General features: G+C 45.3%; 1 protein-coding gene across 10 annotated transcripts in view; it reads left to right on the forward strand.

Annotated features, from left to right (window-relative positions):
* Lrch (Leucine-rich-repeats and calponin homology domain protein) overlaps positions 1 to 12251 on the forward strand; it is a 291082-nt gene that overhangs the window by 164868 nt on the left and 113963 nt on the right. The window lies entirely within an intron of this gene.

Here is a 12251-nt window from a genome sequence, read left to right on the forward strand (position 1 = left end):
AAATGTGTACTTGGAACACGGTGGTCAAAAACATGAGCATTCTTACGTGGCTGGGAAAGGCAGTAGTCAAGTTATTAGAGATGAAACTCATAATTGCACAAACTTGGACTCAAGGAAATGTAAAGTCACTGATTGCAGTGATCACAGTCATTGGCCATCAGGAATCTCAGCTTTTATGCATGCCATATGAAGATCTCCGTTGCTTATGCTTATGTTGGCTGTAGGATAAACTCTGTTACCCGTGTCCTGTGCAAAATTTAAACAGAACAGTCTGAAGTAATTGTCGTTTTTAAACATTGCTGCATGGCCTATGATTGAAGGTGGTGACAGAATTTTGTGAGTGTAGCTGGAAAACGTAAAAAGAAAGTGCACATGGTGGTGGTAACGTGTTTTTGTTGAAGCCCGATAACATAAAAAAAAGTGCACATGGGTGGAGGTAACAGGTTTCTGTAGGGGAAGCTCAATGACATAAAAAAAAACAAAAACAATTGAACGTGGATGGTGGTAACAGCAAGGGTGCAACAGCTGCGCCAATTGCGCCGATTAGATACAAATCTCCATTTTTGTGCCAAGCTGCGCCAAAACCATGAAATTTGCTGAAATTGTGCTCTGCTGTGCCAAAATGCCCGACTACAGTCGAGCCCGACTATATCGAACCCGTTTATATCAAATTATCCCGTATATCGAACAATTCCTAAACACGGTAAGTTTACATTGAGAATATATAGCAAAAGTTACTGTTTTATCGAACGAAAATAGCAACGACAACTGATATATCAAACTCCATGTGGCTCAAAAGTGCCCCAGCAAGTTGGCTTTCTCTCGCGGTGGCGGGGAAAACTGCCGGCGCCACCCTAGAAAAAGTTGGTTAAACCAGGTTGTGCGGGGGCGAACACCCCCCTCCAAGAAATGTTCCTGGCCCGCTCGCAGCGCTTACAGCCAATCAGAGGCCGTCGTGCTTGCTCAGAGGCGCGGAGGCGGTAGAAGTGAGCGCCATTTTTTCTTTCTTTATGCTTCTGTGCCTGCTGCTGCTGATTCAGCGTGGTCTGTGGTGTTGCCTGTTTTGCCGTTGGCCGCGAAACTCGAAATCATCAATTGGGTTGAGCGCGGTGAAAAGAAGTCCGACGTCACCGCCGCGTACAAAATTCCAAGAAGCACCTTGAGTACTATACTGAAGAACAAGGCAGACATCAGGGCCAAGTCGGACAAAAGGCCAGGTGCCCGTGGCGCCCGACGTGTGCGCGCTGCTGTGTACGAAGGTGTTGAAGCGGCCGTGTACAAGTGGTTTGTGGACGTTCGGTCACGAAACATCCCGGTGTCCGGACCTATGATCGAGCAGAAAGCCAAGGACCTTGCTTTTCTGCTTGGCAGGAATGATTTCCAAGGCGGTTCAGGCTGGCTTCAGCGGTTCAAAGAACGGCACGACATCGTTGGCAAAGCTGTTACAGGTGAAAGCAGAGCGGCGGACCTGGACAGCGTAGAAAAATGGCTCGAGGAAAACTGGCGAGATATCGCAGCAAGATATAGAGCCCAAGATATCTTCAATGCGGATAAAACCGCTCTATTTTGGCAAATGATGCCAAACAAGACACTTGCATGTCATGGCGACAAGACAAGCGGCGGCAAGGCAAACAAAGCTCGTGTGTCCGTACTGTTGGCAGCTAATTTAGACGGATCGAAAAAGCTTCGACCTCTGGTTATCGGGAAAAGCACGGCACCGCGGTGTTTTCGAAATGCGCTGTCGCTTCCAGTTACCTACTGAGCAAACTCAATAGCGTGGATGACCGGGGAGCTTTTGAGCAGACGGCTATCGTCGTGGAATGATGATTTGGTAGGTGAAGATCGCAAGGTGTGCCTGCTCGTGGACAATTGTTCATCACACCACTGCAGTACGACCTTCAGCAATATTGAGCTGCGTTTTTTGCCCCCGAACACTACGTCTGCACTGCAACCACTGGATCAAGGGTTTATACGCGCAATGAAAGCCGTCTATCGGAAGCGCCTGGTAGAGAGGCTGCTGTAGAACCTTCATGTCGGCAGGGAGCATGAGATCGACTTGCTTGGAGCTATTTCTATGTTGAGTAGATCGTGGGCAGATGTCAAGAAGGAGACGATCTAGAACTGCTTTAGGCATGCCGGCTTCCGCATGCCTGGTGATGACACCCCAAATTCTGACAGCACTGAAGACACCGCAGGTGTTTCTGCCGAAGTTTCGAACGAGCTGGCAGAGTTCCGGGGTGCTATCGACGGATCGACATTTGACGAGTTCGTCAGTGCGGACGATGATGTCCCCATCATGGGCCAATTAGAGGATGAGGATTACATTGCAGACGTCGGGCTGACCACGAGCCAAAGCGACAGCAATATGGAAATCGACGACGGCCCATTGCCTACATCCTCCGAAGTGATTAGTGCACTTGCGTTGGTCCGGCGCTATTGCTTGAATGTGGAAGGTTGCAGCCTCAGCTGCTCCGACTCGTTGGACAACGTGGAGGCGTGCTTGCTGTCGCAGGCAGCAAAGTCGTTGACACGAAAAAAAATCCGGGACTATTTTGTTCCAAGTAGGGCACGCAAGTAAGCCACCATATTAATAAAGTACTTTTCTTCTAGTTTGTTATGTGCCTTTGTGTCAAAACCTATACTGGGTCTAAATCGAATTATGCCATATATCGAACTAATAAAAGTTTTTTGTCGAGTTCGATATACCCGGGTTCGACAGTAGCCTCAAAATTTTTTTAGTTGCGCGAATTTCAGCGAGAAATAGAGGCCATGTTGGTCACCTGCAGTTTGTTTCATCAATCAATCTAAGCGCGTTGACCCTAATCCTAAACCACGGTGTCAGATATTCCCATAGGTCAAGGCACTTCTGAGACGCTATCGACCAGCTAAAGTAACAAAGTCGATATGTATCCACTGCAGTCCACTGACCGCAGTAGATACATATCGGTGGGACGACACAACTTCTAAACAGAAATGCGGTGCCATAGCCACCAACACTTTGCGGGAAATATGAACTTCCTAGTCAGCAAACTTGGCTCTGGCATGTTAGTAGTTAGAGCTGGAAGCGCATATCTCATCTTTTGCGCGCGAGCATTGTCGACGTGCTGCCAATGCCGGCGTTGCTGGCGACCACGTTGGTCACCATAGCTGGGGCACATAAAACATTTTTTTGGCTTTAAGTTGCGTTAGTTGCACCCTCCCGGCAATAAATATGCGGTGGTGTCGCTGGATCGATGGGCACGTGCCGTTGTTACTTTATCTGATAGAACGCGTCTTGCAAGTGAGCTGAGAAGTTGCAGCCTTAACCTAACTCCATCATGGAAAAAAAAAAAAAGGATAGGGGAGGGGGCGTCGCCGTGTTCGAAAATTTCGTGGTCTTGCTCCAACCTGTGCTGAACGCTGCTTAAGTCACCTTCACCACAGTATGTCATTGTCCTGCAGAAAAGCGTATTATGATATAGAAGGGGCTCTTAGTCCTAGTCATGAGACGCAGCTCATATTGTTCATTTACTCATGCGTGTACACGCCGCATAGCTGTGAGTACAAGTGTGAATGCTGACTTCTGAAAATATTGCGGGCAAGCATTTGGAGCTGTGTATGATATTGCTGGCGCCTTTAAAAAAATATGCGCCTTTATTTTTCTTTTTTTTTCTCCCACCCCTACTCCTCAGTTTCACTAATCCCCTAATTTTCAAGGTCGCCAGCTTGGCAGATCTACATTTAAATTCACTGAGTCTGTCGAAGTATATGAAAGATGCGGAAAATGCTAATGTGTACTTTATCATTTTTGGCTCAGTGGGGCAGTTAGAAATACTACTTTTATTGAAATACAGTTAAACCTACTCATAACAAACCTCTATACAACAAATTCCTTAATATATATCGAAGTTTTTCTATTCCCCGTCGTTGCTCTATAGAAGCACAAGTATTTGCGACCTCTATGTAACAAAGTAGCAGTGGGAGACAACCTTGGTATGACGAATTTTCCCCACAAACAATACAGAAGTTTTGCTCCACATTTTAGTACGAGCATGCATCTTCCGCGACTGCCCTGCCGCCGACAAAGTGTGAACCGGCGTGCGTAGGTGTGTGCCCCCCCCCCACTCCAAACCAAAATAAAAAATAATAAAACTACTTTTGCGCATTGGCAGTGCCACACTTCTGGTTCGCGTGACATATGCAGGGCTGTGCTGCACATGGAGGGTGCTTTACCGAATAGTTTTCAACTGTGTTCGTGTCATTCGCTTTTCGTTTTCAACGCTGTGCACGCGTGCATAGTTTCACTGCGAGCGCATGCTGCGGCCCCCCGACAACGTTCAGCTTTGCTTTCTGTTATCATTGTGATAGCAATAATTTGGACAGTCTCGGCTGGTTTTTTGCCATCCCCGCCGCCATTCATTGTATATGTATACGTATCCATATATATATGAAAACTGGGAAAAAAAAAAAGCCGCCGCGCGCTTATCGCCCACGCGTACTTTGCCCTGCGAAGGGGGGGGGGGGGGGTGTAGATGCTTGTGCGCTCGCGTTTGTCCTTTGGTGAGGAGATTTGACTTTGACCGTAATGATTGTGCTTAGTTGCCGGGTGCACAGAGATAACTTAACTCACAAGACAGGCGCCGTTTGCGAAACGAGTGCGCTTTTCACACACAGCATAGTAACAACTGGGGCACATTGTTGGTTTGCACTCATATCTGTACCTGTTATTACGTTTCGTGCCTCGTTTTTGTTTAAGCAGCGTGTTAAGTGTCGAGCAGTATTGTTGTTAGTTCTCTCTCGTCCTGTGTTTGTTGTTTTCATGTGTCATTTGTGTGTGAGCAGCGCGCTGCCCGTTTCGATCTGCTTGTCGTTCTCTGCGTTGATTCCAAGTTGTTGCTATCGTATTGCTTCGCCCTTGCCGCGAAACTGTGAGTTTTCCTAATTTCAGACAACCGTGTCACCACCACCGAGGGGATGTCAGATTAGGCGCTGATGGAAACTCTCCGAGACCACAGCGACGATGGATATTTGGAGGTTGACTCGTCACGGGCTTCTATCTTGCGCGGCGCTGCGAGTTCGCAGGCCGGTATCTTTTGCGATGAGCCGATTAGTTCTGGCAACAACACGACGGCACGTTGAATGGAATGCAATGAACGCGATAGCAAAAAATTGTAATGTTATAAGAAGTAAGGCTGGCAGCCAACTCTTCTGGATTCGTTAGCGCGGAACTCCTACAAAACGCTGGTGTGAGCAAATACGGCCGCTCCAGGGACAAGTGCTCTTTTCCCACAGTTCCTTCGCGCTAAAACCGCACTGATACTCGTCAAGATAGCAAGCGCGTCAGCAATTGCGACCGCCCTTAAAATTCAATACTCGTGTGATTCCCCTCCCCCTTCCCTGCCTTGTTTGATGCTCGTTCATGATGGGTAATTTACTTTTTGTTCGAGCATTCGACAGCAGTTCTAACACGCGGGAGATGTTATTTTTATGCACTTTTCAGGCGATAGGGATCGGCCGACTCATTTGATCTCTGTTTCAGCAGCCCTCGCGCTCTTTTACCCGCTCGTGAAAGTTACGATGCGCGGGGGTATGTTATCAATTTGGACTTGTTACGGAACATGGCGGCGATGGCAAAAACCCACCAAGAGCGTTCATACAATTGCTATCGCAATAATAACACAGTTTTACTGTAAAATGAGGGTTTTGGGTTAGCTCTGTTTTTAGTTCCCCTTTTGTTTAATTTGCGCGTTTCTTCTCCGAATTTTCGTACCGAACCTGCATGTAATGAAATCCTCTTTATAACGAACTTTTCTGGGAATTTATGAATTTCGTTATATCCAGGTTTAACTGTAGTAGTTTACTCATGTTTACTCTGCATGATTCAGGTGATGTTGAATGGATTGTACATGCTTTTCTTCTAAACGTAAGCCTTTTTATACTGCTCCAAATTTGGTCTTTCGAAATAAAAAATGGATGTTTTTTTCCGGGAACCTGCTCCAAATTTGCATATTAGTGCTCCAAAAGTAAACTATCGCTGCTCCGAAAATTGCTTCAAATTCTATTTCGGCTGTTGCACCCCTGTGGTAACAGGTTTCATGGGTGCAGCTCATAACATAAAAAAAGAAAAGTGAACATGGCCGTGCTTCCCTCTGAAAAAGCATCATTTTGATGCTACAAACAGATTAGCAACTTAAGAGAACTGAATGCTGGGCGAGTTGGTAATTCACAACTACAAAACTGTGCGAAAAAGCGACAAGATACACAGAAGGCACACACACAAGTGCAGACTAAACTGAAAGTTTATTGAAGGATTCGCATGTATAAATAGCAAAAAAAAAAAGTTGTTTCAGAACGCAGAACTTCGCAATGTTTGGTATCGGGATCTGTACAAAAGCACCTCTTTTCTCTGAGCGTCCAGGATCCCTTTCGTGTGAAGAATTTCGAGGAAGTCGTTTAGTTCCTAAGGGTGGTACCTCCCGGACCTATGTCTGTGTTTAGCATAGATGTAGAAAACCTTTTCTACTCGTTGGAGTGTGACACCTGGTTGAAAAGTGTGAGAGACTGCATACAGTAATACGACGAACTAAAGTTCCAAATTGAGTGCGGAGACTCTGTGGTGGCCTTCTTGCTTGGAACTTTTGTCGATGTATCTTCACTCTACTTTGGTAGAATGGAAAGGTGGTGCGTATAGGCAGAAATCGGGTGTATGCATCAGTTACCACGTTTCGCCTATACTATACTTAGGCAGGATTGATGGAGACCTCAAAGGGGAACCTTGGAAAGTTTAGCACTTAAGACAATGAGATATGTTGATGAGTATCTGTTGTTTGTTGAAATGAAAAAGTGTGTGAGTTCCGTAGTCTATGTGCTGAAAATGTTCAAAGAGAAGGAGCGGGTTTTGAAATTTACCTTTGAGGTCCCGAAAGATGGTTGTATTCAGTTTCTGGATTTGAAAATTAGGATTGGGCAGGAGCACACATGCTGGTAGTATTCCCCTAGGTCAGTTAGGCCTATTGTTGATTTTCATTCCTGTCACTAAAGGTTAGTCGGTAATGGTGTCGCCACTTCATGTCTTGAATCTGCTTTGTGCAAGTTGTGCCCGCATCAAATGTCGGAGGCTTTTGATGGCCAGCTCACTAGGCTTATTAGGTCATCGAACTTGCCAGAAGGAAAGCTGGGTCTTCTTAGTGAAAGAGTATTAAAAAAACTCAAACACTGCGGTAATGACATAGTGGGCATCAATAAAGGTTTGCATTTCACGTGCATTGCATATCTTCATACCTTCTCCCACCGTATCAAAAAGGTGGGAAACAGATTCGGTGTTTACATAGTTTTTTCCTCCAAGAATAAGTTGGGCCGAGTCTGCGAAGCGGTGGATAGGAAAAATTGAAGGCAAAAAAAAAAAAAATTGGAGTGATTGTGAGCTTAATCACCGGGAAACGTTTGTTGAACGTGGAATAGGTGCGGTGTATCTCATCCCCTTGTCATGTGGTAAGTTTGAATGTGGAATAGGTGCGGTGTACCTCATCCCCTTGTCATGTGGTAAGTGCTATATTGGGCAAACTGGAAGATGTTTGAATAACCGACTAATGGATCACAAGACATCGCTGAAGGTCCACCCTTTGTTGAATCTGTGTTTACATTGCAGGGATTGCAAGTGTCACCCATTACTTCGCAAAACAAATGTGTTGTCCCAGCACATAGATATAACAGCGAGAGAAGTTGCTGAGGCTTTTTATAGCCACAAGTATGGCGATACGTGTGTCGCGAGGCCTTTGGTCACATTGCACCAACTAGAGATAGATTTTCTAACGGCCAACCTCTAGTCTTTTACATCCTTTTTTTGTTATTTATATATGTGTATCCTTAAATAAACTCAGTTGCTAGTCTGTGCTTGTATGTGTGTACCTTCTCTGTTTCTTGTCACTTTTTCGTGCAGTTGTGTAGTTAAGAACATGCAAGTTCTAATACAGTCGATCCCAGGTATATTGAACTCGAAGGAAATGCGAAATAGTTTGATATATCGATAATTTGAAATACAAAATACTCTAAAAACCAAAATATCGGTCAAACTTTTTCTCAGAAAGCAGTCATAAAAAGTCAACCCCCTTCTTATTACCGGTCATTCGCAGAACAACTTAGTCTTGCCACTATGGAAGTCTGGCTACTATGGGCAACTGATTGCCATTGCAATCATCGGCATCACTTTGTTTACTTCCATCCTGGGTAGCTTTATGTTATGTTTTTGTTATTGTCCTCTGAATGTATTTCGGAACGAGCTGATTTTTTAATTGCATTCAACTGGTGTCCAATGACAGTTCACCTTCTTGTTCAAGAAAACAGCAATCAAGTTCGCGAAAACGCGAAGACATCTGGTCTAAAGTGTGTGAAAAATGTGTTGGGATGCTAACTCTCGTAAATGCGGGTGGGAGCCACGAGTTGGAAACAACAACTGGAAGTTTATTTTTGCATGGTTGGTCTCGCTGCTCAAGTCTCGCTGAATACTATTTCCTTGTTGCCTCCTGCAATGCTGGTAGTTCTGATTACAGCGGCACACATGGCTGTGATCAGAGGGCAGATCGAGTGCACCATAGAAGCATCCGCTTCTGGCGACGCCGAAGGATCATATTATGCCACGTTGCAATCAAAACACAACTTTGTTTCTGTGTCGGATCGCAATGTATCTGGAGACAAAGGTTGCAGAGTTTGTCTGAGAGCCGCCCTTGCGTCATTATTGCCGAAGATGGTTGTGACATTTGTAAGCCTATCTTTTGGCTTTCCGCCAAGCGAAACGTACGCGCAAACTTGTGCAGATAAGTTGAATTCTCTTTGTGCACTGTTCGAAATTGTGTTTGTAACTGTAATGGTGCCTTGTGCTGTTTTGGCCATTCCATATGCTCTTCCGTTTTCAGTCAGAAAGGGGGAGGGAGATGACCTCTGTTCCTGTTTGAAGTATACTCTGGTTTTTACAGTATTCATATTTAAGGCTCAAATTAGAGTATTTCAGGCCTTGAATGATTCCAGAAGTCGCAACAAGCGCCAACATGACAATTCACTCATAGTATGATAAAGAACAAGGCATGAACTTCTTCTTTTGCAAGTTTCCGAACTTAGTTTCGCATTAAAATAGTCCGCAAACCTGTCTTGCTTCTTGTTCGCTGCCAATTTCCAATCATCCTGAATGCCATTGAAGCTTTACAAATAAGCAAAATTCATCTCCTTCGGTGTAAAAGCATTGATTGACGCTGAACATTGATGCGAGCTCTGTAGCGCGGTACAAGGTTGTTTAGGAGTGGCAGCATCGGTGTTGGTATCTTCATCATCGCACGGGTAAACTTCACGACACTGGCAACATCAGCTGTGATCTCATCATCATTGCATTCAGAAACCGCTATGTCATCATCTGCTGGGATAGAGCCGCTCACCTTCTGAAATGCGACCCGAAGAGGCTAGAAGGTCACAGATTCACAAAGGCACCATGTGCTTTTGTCCACGGTCATGATGCATCTAAAGTCGACACCTGGCACTAAAGCCCGCAAAGAAACAGTTTACAGTGTTGCTTTACCCGACATCACCTTGAACACCAGTCATAATTTTTATCCCTACGAGCGGGTCAATGTTTAGTTTGACTTCCAAGTGAGGATTTAATAGTCATGTAAAGTTATTTGGTGCCTGTTGTTCTTCTCTTGTTCAAATCCTTGTTTTACTATGGTGTAGTTTTTTCTTCTTCTTTTTATGTAACTGTAACTGTAGCTGTGCTGCCATGAGCCCTTGTAATGGAGGCGGTGGGCTTGTCAAGCTGTCAGAAGACAGCTTTTGTTTGCTACATTTTTGGCTGTTCGTGAAATGGACAAAATAAACTTGGTTGATTACACAAGTCCAGAAGCCGCAAAAAAAAAAACTTCGTTGGCTGTCCACAGCCAACAAAGAAACTAGTCCCCGCTGTTGACCTGCTGGCAATAGTGATGTCACTTGTAGCTTTGTACCTAGCAGCTTTGACGTAAAAAGGTAGAAAAAGCATGGCCTCCAACATGTGTGTTCTAAAAGGAAAAACATTAAAAACAATAAGGTTGCGCATCTTCAGGCAAGCATGCTATCGTGCATGAGTATGCAAGGAAGCGAAGGCGAACATTGCAAAAAAATCACTAAGTCACGTTGCACCCGTGTGTCTAGCATACTGGTGCACTCACAAGCGCTGCTCAATGAACCAGATTGCTGCGATGAAATAACACCGTCTTTTCGTCACCTGCGGGCAAAGAAAGAATGGAACTCGCTAGAATATGGTAGAAAAATGGTCAGTACAATAGACAATGAACTCTAAGGGACCACGATCATTTGTTAGTCTTATCATGAGTTCAGGTTATCATAAGTGCCCCCGAAAACCAAATGCTAACAGACCAAGTGCACCCAAACATGTTGCTTGAAAACCCTGAATGGTGTATGCCGTATAAACCGCACTATAGTTCGAGTGGGAATATAGGTCGATCCCCGAAGTTTAGGTTACCGAAAAAGATAAAAAAGGAAAACAACCCAGAATTGCTGAATGACATTTATTTCCTAATTAGGGGCACCGCACCCCAATCGTCGGAGCTCCCCTCAACCACCATTGCAACTGTTCCTATCCGTCAGACGAAGCACCACTGTCTTCTGAAGACAAGAGTTTGTCGCTGGCCGCCTCTTACAGTGTGTTGTCTTTCATGCCATAAGGCGAGTTGCTGGTGGAACATTTCTTAAAAGCATTTTGCACCATGTAATCTGGCAAGGAACGCCAGGCGGAAAGCACGCAGCCACAAACAGTCGCAAGCGGAGGCCTCTGTAGGCGGCTTGTCGATGTCTTTGGGTTGTCGCCGGACATCCACTTTTGGTACTACAGCCGCACTCAATCCTTGAATGGCTTGTTTAGCACAACGTCGATCGGTTGGAGGATGGACGTAATACCACCTGGTATCACGGCAAGGTTCGTTTTTCCATCGCCCAGTGCGCACTTCACAGCGACGGTTAAGTGTCCACAAAACGCATCTAACACCAGCATGCGGCGAAGAAGCAGCAGTGTACATGGCTGACGATTTCAGACTACTCGTATCCATTTGAGCATCGTGGTCTCGTCCATGTATCCTTTTTTGTTGACGTGAAGGACAACACTGGGCGGGAACACTTCCTTCGGCATTGTCTTACGTTTGAAAATGATGAAGGGTGGAAGCTTTCTACCATCTGCCATGCATGCCAGTATGACGGTGAAGCTCGAGTGCTCGTTGCCAGTGGACAACAGCTTCATATCCTTGGCGCCACGCGGCATGATTATGGTCGATGAAGGCATGTCAAACCTCACTGGGGTCTCATCGGCATTGTCAATCTTCCCCATCATGTAGTTGTTCTGCTCCTGAAGCCGGTTCACGAAGCCCTGAAAGTTTATAAGCTTGTCCTCGAACTCGTCTGGAAACTTCTGACAGATGGATGTGCGCCTTCGGAAAGAAAATTCTTTGTGTCTCATGAATTGAAGCACCCACGAGTTTGGTGCATGAAACTCTCTCTTGTGAGCCCAGCTTCTCGAACGAGTTCCACAGCTTTCTTGCGAATGGTATCCACGGTCACTGGCAGCGAGCACGCATGAACTTCCCACACAAAGTTCCCTAGCGTATTCTCCAGCTGCGGATGAACCGCACTTCGCCCATGAAATGACATTTTTCGAGGATTGCACTTCTGCAGCTTCTCTTTCTGCACCCTCCAATAGCACACACTTTTTTCTGATACACCAAAGCAGCGCTGAACAATCATATTCCCATTCGCTTCTGCGAACTCAACAATCTCTAGTTTAAATGCAGCTGAGTACTGCCTTCTCGTACCGCTACTCATAATCAGTGAACGAAAAAAAGACCACTAAAAATGAAGCACGATGTCAAGCGGAGTGAGAATTTAGAACAGATCGGAGGCAAATCACGAACACAAAAAAAACAGACAAGGAAAAAACAACGTGCTATTGGATTTGAATGCGAATATGGCCGTGTCCAGCTTCTCATGCACATGCAAGCCACATGTTGCCAGACAGCGGTGCACTGTCGGCTAGACACCGCTATATAGGACGAGGGGCGACTTTAGCTCGTTTTTTTGAAAATATCTCGACTTATATTCCGGTTTATGCGGTACTTACAATGGGGAGGAAAGGAATAAAAAAAACATTTATTTGGCGCAGCTTTATAAAAACTATGCTTTCAAGTAGAGTATTTACACTCATCTAACGAGTACTCTATTTTGCGAGTTCATAATAACTATTC

The sequence above is a fragment of the Rhipicephalus microplus genome, chromosome 1 (genome assembly GCF_043290135.1).
Source record: "Rhipicephalus microplus isolate Deutch F79 chromosome 1, USDA_Rmic, whole genome shotgun sequence".
Taxonomy (NCBI): domain Eukaryota; kingdom Metazoa; phylum Arthropoda; class Arachnida; order Ixodida; family Ixodidae; genus Rhipicephalus; species Rhipicephalus microplus.